This window comes from Ornithorhynchus anatinus, chromosome 2, assembly GCF_004115215.2.
Source record: "Ornithorhynchus anatinus isolate Pmale09 chromosome 2, mOrnAna1.pri.v4, whole genome shotgun sequence".
Classification (NCBI taxonomy): domain Eukaryota; kingdom Metazoa; phylum Chordata; class Mammalia; order Monotremata; family Ornithorhynchidae; genus Ornithorhynchus; species Ornithorhynchus anatinus.
In genome coordinates, this window is record NC_041729.1 from 29,925,715 (window position 1) to 29,938,601 (window position 12,887).

The window sequence follows — 12,887 nt, forward strand, 5'->3', positions numbered from 1 at the left end:
TAGATACAAGATAATCAGGTCAAACACAGTACATGTCCCATATGGGGCTCACTAGTTCCACCTATACCAAATCATTCAGGCAGAGGGATCTCCCTAAGGCTGCAGGGTCAGACACTCTTAAACGTCCTACTTCAAATTCACTTTGACATCTTTTTCAAGAGCAGAACAGGGAAAGAATCTCATTCTGCCTCAAAGGAGACTGATCTAAAAATTCAGTCCAAATGATAGGAGTGGAGCAAAGAATGAGCCAAGGAAGCAGAGGCTGGGGTGGTGTATTGTATTCTCCAAGTGCTTAGTACAGTGTTCTGCCCAAAGTGCTCGATACATACCACTGATTGATTGAATGGGTCTGGGGCTGCACAACTTCAAAAAGCTGTAAGCTCCTCAAGGGCAAAGATCACATCTAAAAAACCCTATTGCGTTATAATCTCTCAAGTGCTTAGTACAGTATTCTGAACACAGTAAGTGGTTAAATACCATCGATTGATGGACAGACCTGGCCAAATGGAAGCCCATTTGACTTCTACTGGCCAGTCATTCTGGGACAGAACTGGCTGAGAGGAGCTAGAGTCATCTGACTCTCCTTGGCTAGATTAATTCATTCACTCAGTACTATTTACTGAGTGTGACTAGGTGCAAAGCACTGGGCCAGGGGCTTGGGAACACAGCAGAGAAGACATGGCCCCCTGCCCTCAAGGAGTTTATAATATAACTGAGTAATGGGAGAGACCAGAAAGCATAATTTATATACACGCAGCAGGAGCAGAAGGAAAAATAGATGCAATTGATTATGGCAAGAGTATGGAAAAAGTGAATAAATGGAAAACCCTTGTAAAGCGATAGATAAGTGTGCCAGCCTCCTAGCCTTCCCTTCCCAAGATATCCCGCTCCCCAGCCCTACCACACCTCAGTAAAAGAGGCAGTTGGATGTGGGTTAGTTAGAAATTCCATATTTGTGCCTAGGAGTTTCTGCTATCTAATAAACATCCTGGCCACATTAATAGAGTAGCTGAAGAGCAGGGATGGACATTAAATCCCAACCCTAAATCTTGGCCTGTGGGATCACCTCTGAGTGCTTTTTCTCTGCCTTCCTGCAGAACACTGCTTTAGGGAACTAAAACTTCTTAACTAGCAGGAATCCTCCTCCATGTGAGAAAAATAAACATCCCAGTGACCACAGAGCAGCCAGAAAAGTGGAGATGGAGTCAGCTGTAAACTAGGTTAGTTGTGAGAAACAGTTTCTCCAGGGCATAAAAGTTGGATCTGGACACATCTGGCAAGAGGTCACAAAGTGTCCATGGTAGATCAGGGTTCGCCCACTCTGGGTGAACACTCAAGCATAGAACTGCTGGCTGCTGATTAGCCTGCTTGGTACCATCTACAGGGCAGTTTCCTCAGCATGATAAATAGTGGCTGATTTCATTTGTTTTATTGCTGGCCGGCCAGAAAAAGTACGTTAGAAAGATTTGGAGAGCAATTGGAGGCTCTAAGTTTGGCTCCAACAGAAGTATTAAAGCCATTTGTTTTAAGCTGAGGCTGCTAAGCAAAACAGAATGACATCTTCCTCTGTCTTCTGAAACAAAACTAAACCACTTCTCCCCTGGAGGGAGTGGGGTTCACATGGCTTACAGGTGGTGGGGATGGGAGAGAGAAGGAGGCAGCAGGAGCATTCAGATAACGTACTTGTTTTTCACCTTGGACAGGGAACAGGTCTACAAAATCTGAAACATTGAACTCTCCCAAGCACTTAGTATAGTGCTCTGTGTATAGTAAGCACTCAAATAAGATTTACTGATTGATTTTAGAAGGCTCATCAACACCTGTCATTTGGTGAAATGTCAGGAAGTGGAGTCAGAGAGAAGGGAAAAACCAAAAGGCAAGAAGAAAGCATTGGGGCATCTTAGGTCACTGTGTGACAGGGACTGTGTCTGATCTGATTTCACCATATCTACCCCAGCTCTTAGTACAATAGTTGGAACACAGAAAGAATTTAAATACATTAACAGGAATAACTTTGGTGCTTTCACTTTGTACTATAAATCGGGTGCCACTTAGAGAAGCAGCGTGGCATAGCGGAAAGAACATGGGCTTGGGAGTCAGAGGTCGTGGGTTTTAATCCCAGCTCTGCCGCTGATCGGCTTTGTGACTTTGAGGCACCGAGAAGTCAAGTGACTTGCCCGGTTACCTCTTCTGTAATATGCAGATTAAGACTGTGAGCCCCACATGGGAAAACCTGATTACCTTGTAACTATCCCAGCGCTTAGAACAGTGCTCGGCACATAGTAAGCGCTTAACAAATGCCATTATTATTATTAAGGGGCTCACAATCTAAGTAGGAGGGAGAACAGTTATTAAATCCCCATTTTGCAGATTTTACAGAGAGGTAAAGTGACTTGCCCCAGGTCACAGCAGACTATGGGGTTTAGAACCCAGGTCCTCTGACTCCCAGGCCTGTGCTCTTTCCACTAGGCGGTCCTGCTTCTATATAAAGAGGTCAAATACATTACCCTCTGGACTGTAAGTTCCTTGTGGGCAGGAAATGTTTATACAAACTGTCGTACTATCCTGAGTTCTTAGTATAATGCTCTGCACTCAGTAAGTGTTCGTTACCATTGATTGATCCTTTTCAACAGTATGTATTACGCATCTGTTGTGTGCAAGCTTCAAGGTCTTTTGGAGCATAAAAGGACAACATCACTGCCCTCAAAGTCTATCCATCTAAGCTCCCCTCCAGTGGGAAAAATGTTAAGTGAATACTGCCATGTGCCAAGCACTGTGATGGATACAAGTGAATCAGAATGGCCACAGTTTCCCTCCCACCCAGACCTCACAGTGCGAGAGGGAGGGAGAACAGACATTTTATCTCCATGTTACTGATTCAGAAACTGAGGCCCAGAAGAATTAAGCGAACCCAGGATTCCTGATTCCCTGTCTGTGCTCTTTGCACTAATTCATTGAATCATATTTATTAAGCACTTACTGTGTGCAGAGCACTGTACTAAGCACTTGAAAAAGTACAATAAAATTATAAACAGTAACAATCCCTGTCCACAACAAATTCACACGGTTGGGCCCTGTCACCAGCAAAGGACATAATGAGGGATAAAATCCAAGTTCAGAGTCTTTCGCATCAGTTAACCATCTCCTGGGGCAGGTTATGCAAGTAGCCAGAAAACCTTCAATTTACACTTTAAACAAGGTAGCTCTGTCAGAAGCATGCCATTCTTTCTCCTTAGCACCCACATGGATGGATGAGAACAAGGGGGTGGAGATTTGAAATGGCTCTCAGTGACTGATGAAAGAATCATTCTTTAGAAATATGGAAATCCTTCTGGGTTTCTTTAAAAAAGTCGTCTCTTCTCTACAGATATAATTACAGAACCAACCAGCAATTGGGGACTAAGGGCTGTTTATTCAGGAGGCAAGTCATATCAGATCAGTAGGGTGGATGTAGAGGGTGCTGGACCTGGAGCAGTTGACCACCTCAGTGGAGACTAAACCGACAAACTGTAACGTTTCCACCATTAGTGGTCCAGAGATCAGTACTGCCAACTCCACAACACCTCCTTCTGGGTTACCCCCACAGATCAGGTTGAGCTTGCCTCTTTGGAACAGCACTGCTGAGCAGGTGGAGCGTCAGCAGGCCCAAGACCGGCACAGACCATTTGGTAATAACAATAATGACGATGGTGTTTGTTTAGCTCTATGTTCCAGGCACCGCATTAAGCTCTGGGGGTGGACACAAGCAAACCGAGTTGAACACAGTCCCCATCCCAGGTGGGGCTCACAATCTTAATCCCCATTTTACATATGAGGTGACAAGCATGGAAACTGAAGTGACTTGCCCAAGGTCACACAGGAGACAAGCGGCAGAGGAGGGAATAGAACTCATGACCTTCTGAGTCCCAGGCCCATGATCTATCCACTGTTCTACCATGGTTTAGAAGTGGCAGATGGGTCTGGAAGCTAGTTTTCAGATAATGGCTCCACCACTTGTCTGCTGTGTGACCTTGGGCAACTCACTTCAATTCTCTGTGCCTCAAGTTACCTCATCTGTAAAATGGGGATTTGAGACTGTACAGCTTAGTACAGTGCCTGGCACACAGTAAGTGCTTAAATACCATTAAAAAGAAAAAGGCATAGTTGGAGATATCACCTCAGGAGAAGACAAATTCACAGAAAAGAGTCAACTGGAATAAGGGCGAAAGAAGAGAAACAACTTGCTCTTCCCCCATTCCTTAATATGGGCCAGCAGCCCGAAGGCATCCTATCGGGTCAGGAATCTCTGCAGAAGGAACCACTGGCTTTGGCTACTTTTTTCACCTGTCTGTTCTGTTTCTTGTAATCCTTACGTGCACAGGCTCACTCCTTCCACCCTGCCTTACCATGCTTGGCTTGTTGATCCACCCTGTAGAAACCTTACCCCAACCCTCTGGAAAACCAGTATTAGGACATTTTAGGTCAGCCATAAAATGATAAGCATTGTCTATATGGCTCGGTCAGTTGGAATTCTGAAAAGGAAAGAAAAGAGTATGCAGTGGGATAAAAATTAGACAGCCAGTTAATGAGTATACAGGTATGGGTGTTGTCCTACTATTCAAAGATGACACTACTGATGGAGAAATCCCAACCATGTTTACAAATACTATTGTGAAGCCTATGTGGCATTGACACAGCCTGGAATAGAGCATTAAGCAAAATGAACTACTCAAACTCTGTCTCCCTTGTGTTCTCTTTCTTTAGGGGACTCCAGATGTATTTGTAGCAGGATTAGTTACGTTTTAGTAACTTATTAACAGGGGAGCTGCAGAAGATGGTGACTAGGAAAGAGAGAGAGAACCACCAGTAAATGGACAGGAGCAAAAGGGATGGGCTACTGGAAAGAACACAAGCCGGGAGTCAGAAGATCTGGGTTCTAATCCGGAATCTGCCACTTGCCTGCTGTGAGACCTTGAATAAGTCGCTTCATTTCTCTGTGCCTCAATTTCCTCATCTGTAAAATGAGAATTAAACATCTGCTCTCCCTCAGACTTTGAGCCCCATGTGGGACAGAGACTACAGCCAAATTGATTACAGTTGTATAAACCCTAGTGCATAGAACAGTGCTTGACATAAGCGTTTAACTATTACTATTATTAAATTGAATAGAGTGCCTACAGCTTTAAGATCTTTGATATCAATATGAACTGCTTCAGGACAATCATCCTTATCACTCGCCTGAAGCTGTCCCTTCTCAGCTACTCTGTTCTTTTGTTTGCAAAGACATGAAGAGCTACTCCTTAAATGCTTTTCCAGTCTTTCTTGAGCAAGTCTAATCAGATTTTTCCCAGTTTGGGCTCTCTCCTCACTGGGCTCTAGCCAAGCGGTGGTCTGCCCCCTTGTCAATTGGAAAGTAGTTTTTCCAGAAACAAGAGTTTCATGAGTCTTCCCAAGAGTTCCTAGAACTACAGGGCATACTGTCAATCGGATTAATTCAATTCTCACAGATTTCTCTACAGACTGTAGACTCCCTGCAGGAGGAGACCTTCCTCATTAATGGCATTTAGTTCACCTCATGTGAGGAGTAGGAGAAACTTTGAAGTAAAAATACTTTCCCTGTACTGTGGTTCATACAGCTTTAGCAGTATCCCTCAACACTAAAGCCCCGAGTTCTGCATACTTGGAGGCAGAAAGTACTGAGCAACTAATTTTAAAAAATGTGGAATTCACCTGTACTAGAATGAGAGGGAACCAGTCAGGGGTATTTACTGAGTTTTTTTTACCGTATGTAGAGCACAATACTAAGTGTTTGGGAAAATACAATACAGATTTGGTAGAGATGTCACCTGACCACAAGCTTACAGCCTCCTTCTCATGTTACTTGAAAACACTGGTCTATGTTGTAGTAGGATTTATTAGTCACTATGTGGAGAGTGCTGAACTAAGCACTGAGAAGTACACATGTGGGAATTACAGATCTCTCTCCCATATCCTCCTAAGAAGTGATTTTTTTCCCTTAGGTCCTTTAACTGGGCTTTGGAATCAGCCTGAAATCCTTGTATCAGCCACTGTTTCAACAACACTGAGTGTATTATAGGGAGAGCATTCTAGGAGTTATTTATTAAGTAGTGCTTGACACATAAAAAGTTCTTAAATACCAATGAAAAAATAATAAAAATTAGGAAGACATGCTAAAGGAATTAGTGTAAGGATTACATCTCTTGAGTAGTTTCAGGCTGATGAGAGAAGTTGATACAAATATATATTCCTGTAACTTGATAAATGCTTAAGAGAATAGGTAAGCACAAAATGTTAAATAGATGCCTACTTGTGTGCAAAGGAACAAGGCTGAGAAGATTGCTTCCTGGAGGAGGAGGCTTTCTAAGATAGAGGGGGAAAAAATAGAAAAAGAAAGGAGAGAATGAAGGAGAGTTGTGCAGAAAGCATGAGGCTCCCCTTTTCTGGAACTTCCTACACCCCAAGGCCCTTTTTAGAGCATAGTCATCTAAGGCAATCACCACTGTGGTCACAAATATCTTATTCTCTTTGTGGCATTAAAAGCCATCTATCCTCCCAGGCTTTCATCTCCAAACAAGAGTTTAGTTTCACTGTAACTACAACAGACCCCTTAGAATATTTTTTCCTTTCATCCCCAGACTACATTTATAAATCAACCTTCCCCCCTCATAGATTACCTTCTTAGGATTCACCCTGCTCCTTAAGTTATCCATGTCCTAGACCTGAGCACTGAAGAGGAGGAACAGAAGTGATGAGAGACAGTGAGGAGTGGTAACACTTACATAAAGTATATTACTTCACTTACAAGTAACGCCCCAAGGTGATCAATGTCTGGCCCACATTGGGTATTCTCCGTATTTCAATTTTGTCCTTGCGATGGAAAGGAAGGGAGCACTGTTTTAACAGATTTCTTCATCAATCAAGTCATCTCCCAACAGGATACAAGATGCCCAGCCTTCCCAGACAAGACTTAAGTTTGAAACTAACTTTGTCTTGTACTTTTAAATAGCTTCTCTCCAGCAAACTTTTTAAAATCTATCCTTCTGGGCTCTGGCTCTGAAGAAGTGACTTTAGAGCAGGGAGGAAGAAAGGGCAGGTGAGGGGTGGGGTTTTTAGATGGTCAGGAAGGGATCAAGGGAATGCTAAGCACCTGGTTGGAAGTGGTATCACCTGCAATAAACAGCTACCAGTCACCTGATGCTTCTCCAGATCCCTCTCCCTGGGAGCTCTTAAAGAGAGGCTGCACCTGCAAGATAATGATGATAATTAGTCTTAATAATGTTGGTATTTACCATCCTCTGCTTTCCTCTCCTTCCCTCCCGCTTCATATCCAACAGATCATCACTATCCCTATTTTCATATTGCTACTAAAATCGTATTTCCTAAAATCATATTCTCCCTCACTTCTGTGTCAGCTAAATTCCTTTATATTCATCCCTCCCCACAGCATTTACCTACATATTCCTTGCTCTGTTGCCTTCCCTGTCTGTACTGTATTTTAATATCTACTCCCCCAACTAGAATGTAAGCTCTTTGAAGGCAGGAATTATGTCTACTAACTCTACTTTATTGTAATCTCCCAAGTGTTTATTGCAGTGCTTTACAATCAGTAGGAGGAGCTCAATAAATACTATTGATTGAATCCACAGGAATTTGGGCAAAGTATATCATTTAGTTCAGGAAAGTCTAGGAATATTCACCGATGAAAGGGCTACAGTGAGTGATTTAAGAGAAATATGCTTAGAGTCCAACTTTTATTTTCCAAGAAAAGTATCACCTGTTGTGCTGAATCCTACAGAAATCTTATAGAAGTAGTAGTAATAGTATTTATGTTTAGTGTTTAGTGTGTGCAGAGCACCATATTAAGCCCAGGGAAATAATAGGCAGGTTGGAATTAGACAAGGATCCTGTCTCTTGGGGGGCTCTCAGTCTAAAATTAAAAAAGGGAACAGGGGACAGGGGACTGGCAACAGACACATAATCTATCAGTGGAACTTAGTGAGCACTTACTGTGTGCAGAGCATTGTACTAAATGCTTGAGAGAAGACAATACATAAGAAACTCATAGTCTAGAGGGAGAGACAGATATTAAAATAAATGACAACTAGGAGACACACACATAACGGAGATGAAGCAAAACGAAAAGAAAATACAAGGATAAAAAGCCAGGATCAGAAGGTTGCTATGGTTAGGGGAGCAGAATTTCAGGCGCCTTACAATTCAAGATCACAATCCCAACTGCAGCCATGCTGACCGCTACAGCAGTGGCCTCCCAGTGTTCCTGAGATTTTGTGGAGGTGGAACCAAGCTGTGGCTGCTTTCCTCTGTTCCACTAGAGTGGTAGGAGGCAGGTTGGTAAGGAGGGTCGTCGGTGACAAGGAGTAGAGCCAGTGCTAGATCCCATCAAGTAGAGGAGGCTCTCTGTCATAGGATGATGCCCAGGGCCCTAATAGGAGTGATGCCAGGGGTGAGGGGTACCCAAAAGAGTCATGTGGCTGTCTGGTGGGGAGAGAAGCACAGTGCTCAGTGATGACAAATTCATTCAACAGGAGGTTCACAGAGCATGCTGGAAGCAGGAAGCTATACCAGGAACCATGAGGCCATCTGACGGAGAAGAATGAGAAGCAGCATGGCCTAGTGGAAAGAGCACAGGCCTGGGAGTCAGAGAACCTGGGTTTTAATCCTGGCTCCACCATTTCTCTGCTGTGTAACCTTGGGCAAGACTCTGAGCCTCAGTTAACTCATCTGTTTCATTCATTCAATAGTATTTATTGAGCGCTTACTATGTGCAGAGCACTGTATTAAGCGCTTGGGATGAACAAGTCGGCAACAGATAGAGACGGTCCCTGCCGTTTGACGGGCTTACAGTTTAATCGGGGGAGACGGACAGACAAGAACAATGACACTAAACAGCGTCAAGGGGAAGAACATCTCGTAAAAACAATGGCAACTAAATAGAATCGAGGCGATGTACAATTCATTAACAAAATAAATAGGGTAACGAAAATATATACAGTTGAGCGGACGAGTACAGTGCTGTGGGGATGGGAAGGGAGAGGTGGAGGAGCAGAGGGAAAAGGGGAAAATGAGGCTTTAGCTGCGGAGAGGTAAAGGGGGGATGGCAGAGGGAGTAGAGGGGGAAGAGGAGCTCAGTCTGGGAACGCCTCTTGGAGGAGGTGAGTTTTAAGTAGGGTTTGGAAGAGAGAAAGAGAATCAGTTTGGCGGAGGTGAGGAGGGAGGGCGTTTCGGGACCGCGGGAGGACGTGACCCGGGGGTCGACGGCGGGATAGGCGAGACCGAGGGACGGTGAGGAGGTGGGCGGCGGAGGAGCGGAGCATGCGGAGTGGGCGGTAGAAAGAGAGAAGGGAGGAGAGGTAGGAAGGGGCAAGGTGATGGAGAGCCTCGAAGCCTAGAGTGAGGAGTTTTTGTTTGGAGCGGAGGTCGATAGGCAACCACTGGAGTTGTTTAAGAAGGGGAGTGACAGGCCCAGATCGTTTCTGCAGGAAGATGAGCCGGGCAGCGGAATGAAGAATAGACCGGAGCGGGGCGAGAGAGGAGGAAGGGAGGTCAGAGAGAAGGCTGACACGGTAGTCTAGCCGGGATATAACGAGAGCCCGTAATAGTAAGGTAGCCGTTTGGGTGGAGAGGAAAGGGCGGATCTTGGCGATATTGTAGAGGTGAAACCGGCAGGTCTCGGTAACGGATAGGATGTGTGGGGTGAACGAGAGGGACGAGTCAAGGATGACACCGAGATTGCGGGCCTGCGGGACGGGAAGGATGGTCGTGCCATCCACGGTGATAGAGAAGTCTGGGAGAGGACCGGGTTTGGGAGGGAAGATGAGGAGCTCAGTCTTGCTCATGTTGAGTTTTAGGTGGCGGGCCGACATCCAGGCGGAGACGTCCCGGAGGCAGGAGGAGATGCGAGCCCGAAGGGAGGGGGAGAGGAGAGGGGCGGAGATGTAGATCTGCGTGTCATCTGCGTAGAGATGGTAGTCAAAGCCGTGAGAGCGGATGAGTTCACCGAGGGAGTGAGTGTAAATGGAGAACAGAAGAGGGCCAAGAACTGACCCTTGAGGAACTCCAACAGTTAAAGGATGGGAGGGGGAGGAGGCTCCAGCAAAGGAGACCGAGAATGATCGGCCAGAGAGGTAAGAGGAGAACCAGGAGAGGACAGAGTCCGTGAAGCCAAGGTGAGATAAGGTATGGAGGAGGAGGGGACGGTCGACAGTGTCAAAGGCAGCAGAGAGGTCAAGGAGGATCAGAATGGAGTAGGAGCCATTGGATTTGGCAAGAAGGAGGTCACGGGTGACCTTAGAGAGAGCAGTCTCGGTAGAGTGGAGGGGACGGAAGCCAGATTGGAGGGGGTCTAGGAGAGAATGGGAGTTAAGGAATTCTAGGCATCGATTGTAGACGACTCGTTCTAGGATTTTGGAAAGGAAGGGTAGTAGGGAGATAGGACGATAACTGGAGGGGGAAGTGGGGTCAAGAGCGGGTTTTTTTAGGATGGGGGAGATGTGGGCATGTTTGAAGGCAGAGGGGAAGGAGCCCTTGGAGATTGAGTGGTTAAAAATAGAAGTTAAGGAAGGGAGGAGGGCAGGGGCGATCTCTAAAATGAGGGTTAAGACTGTGAGCTCTATGTGGGACAAGGACTGTGGCCAACCTAATTATCCTATATCTACCCCAGCGCTTAGTAAAGGGCCTGGAACCTAGTAAGAACTTAATAAATACCATTAAAAAAGAACGTCACAAAGATCTCTAAATATCATTTAGTCCACCTCCTTCCTTCTTGATGCGATTATATCCAGGAGAGCCTTGCAAATACATCTCCAAAAGTGATAGTTTTCTCAAAATACCCTTCCTCGCAAACCACATTTCTTTCTGGTCTTCCCATAGGAGTAGGTTAAGAGAACCCAAGTGTCTGTCTAAAAGCAATTCACTTGTGTGAGCTCCATGTGGGACAGGGTCTGTATCCAACCTGAATAACTTGTATCTACCCCAGCACTTAGAATGACGCTTGACACATAGTAAGCACCTAATAAGTACTGTAATTACTAGCATCATTATTATTACTTTGGTATCCCTAGATCAATCAATCACTGGTATTTATTGAGTGCTTTCTGTGTACAGACCACTGTACTAAATACTTTGGATAGTACAAATCAATAGAGTTGTCTGACACGTTTCCCTGCCCATAAGGCATAGTTCCTATGAAAAGCAAACAAAACAGATATTAAAAAGTAATGAAAATTAAAGGCAGAGTATATTCAATTTCTCCTAAGCCTGCTGCCTGATTTGAATTCTGCCCACTCTGGCTTCATCGTGGCCATGGGGACGTGGACCAATACTTATTTATATGGTTGATCTACGGCTCAAATTTACATTCAAAAGCCCTCCTGGATGAACATGTCGGTCATAAATCTGGGCCTATTGCTCCTGATAAGACTCTGATATATCCTATTGCTTTGCAAGGTGTTGAGACATCCTGATTTGGGTGCATTTTTCCTACCATACAAATGTTTTCAGAATCCATCAGACCAGAACAGAGACAGAAATGGGAGGCACAGGGAGAGGAGATTAGAGGCTTTCCTGTCCAAACAGTACTGATCTTTCCAACCAAACTCCGCCCTCCCTTGACTCTTCCATCACTGTAGACGGCACCAGCATCCTTCCTGTCCCACGAGCCTCTCACCTTGGTGTTATCCTTGACTCCTCTCCCTTCCTCCATGTTCACATTCAATCTGTCACCAAATCCTGTCAGTACAACTTTGACAACATCCCTAAAATCCACCATTTTCTCTCCATCCGAACTACTACCTCATTAATACAAGCACCAATCCTATTCCCCTTTAATTACTCTGTCATCCTCCTTGCTGACCTCCCCGATTCCTTTCTCTCTCCCCATTCCAATCCGTATTTCATTCTGTTGCCCAGATCATTTTTCTACAAAACCATTCATCCCATGTTTCCCCACTCCTCAAGAATTTCCGGTGGTTGACTATCCAACTCAACATCAAACAGAAACTTCTTACCATTAGACTTAAAGCACTCAACATCCTTCCCCTCCCATCTTACATCTGTTATTTCCTACTACAACCCAGACAGCACGCTTGACTCCTCTAATTCTAACCTGCTCCCTGTATCGCATTCTCATCTGTCCTTTTGCTGAACCCTTGCCTCTCGTCCTGCTCTGGCCTAAACTCCCTCCTCCATATCTGATAGACAATCACTCTTCCCACCTTCAAAGCCTTATTAAAGTCATATCTCCTCCAAGAGTCCTTCCTCAACTAAGCCCTCCTTTCCCCTTTCCCCACTAGCTTCTTCATCACCCTTCAATTGTCTGCGCACCCTCTATTCACTCCACCCTCAGCACCACAACTCTAATGTACATATCTGTAATTCTTATATTTATGTTAATGTTTGTCCCCCCTTTGGAATGTAACCCGGTAGTGAGCATGAAACATGTCTATCAACTGTGTTATATTGTACTCTCCCAAGTGCTTAGTACAGTGCTCTGCCTTCAGTAAGTGCTCAATAAATCTCATTGATTGATTGACTGATTTCTCCTCAAGGATAATCTTCCCATTTACTACAAACAGCCGTCAATGTCATGTGTGGTTGGTAAGCCACAGGCTTACTAGATGAAGGTTCATTTTCTGAAATGGTTCATGCTTTTAAGCCATTATGGTATCTTCTCCACAATGACTAAGGAGTAATAAGCCCTAGTTCTATAGCCCTTTAAAAAGCCATTTGAAGATTTTCAGAAGAATGAATTAATTTAGCTCCATTTCCTCTTCTTGATGTTTGTTACAAGAATAAATACACTTCGTCCTCTCCCTCTACAACCTCAGCTGTGCTCAAAGAGAGAAGCATAAGGGAGACTGGGCCAGTGT

At 44.7% G+C, this 12,887-nt stretch overlaps 1 long non-coding RNA gene across 1 annotated transcript in view; it reads right to left on the bottom strand.

Annotated features, from left to right (window-relative positions):
- LOC114809160 overlaps positions 1 to 7,047 on the bottom strand; it is a 120,876-nt gene extending 113,829 nt beyond the window's left edge. Inside the window, exon 1 of the long non-coding RNA XR_003756922.2 lies at positions 6,803 to 7,047. This is a non-coding gene — a long non-coding RNA (uncharacterized LOC114809160). The remainder of the gene's footprint in view (positions 1 to 6,802) is intronic.
- Between the last annotated feature and the right edge of the window lie 5,840 nt (positions 7,048 to 12,887).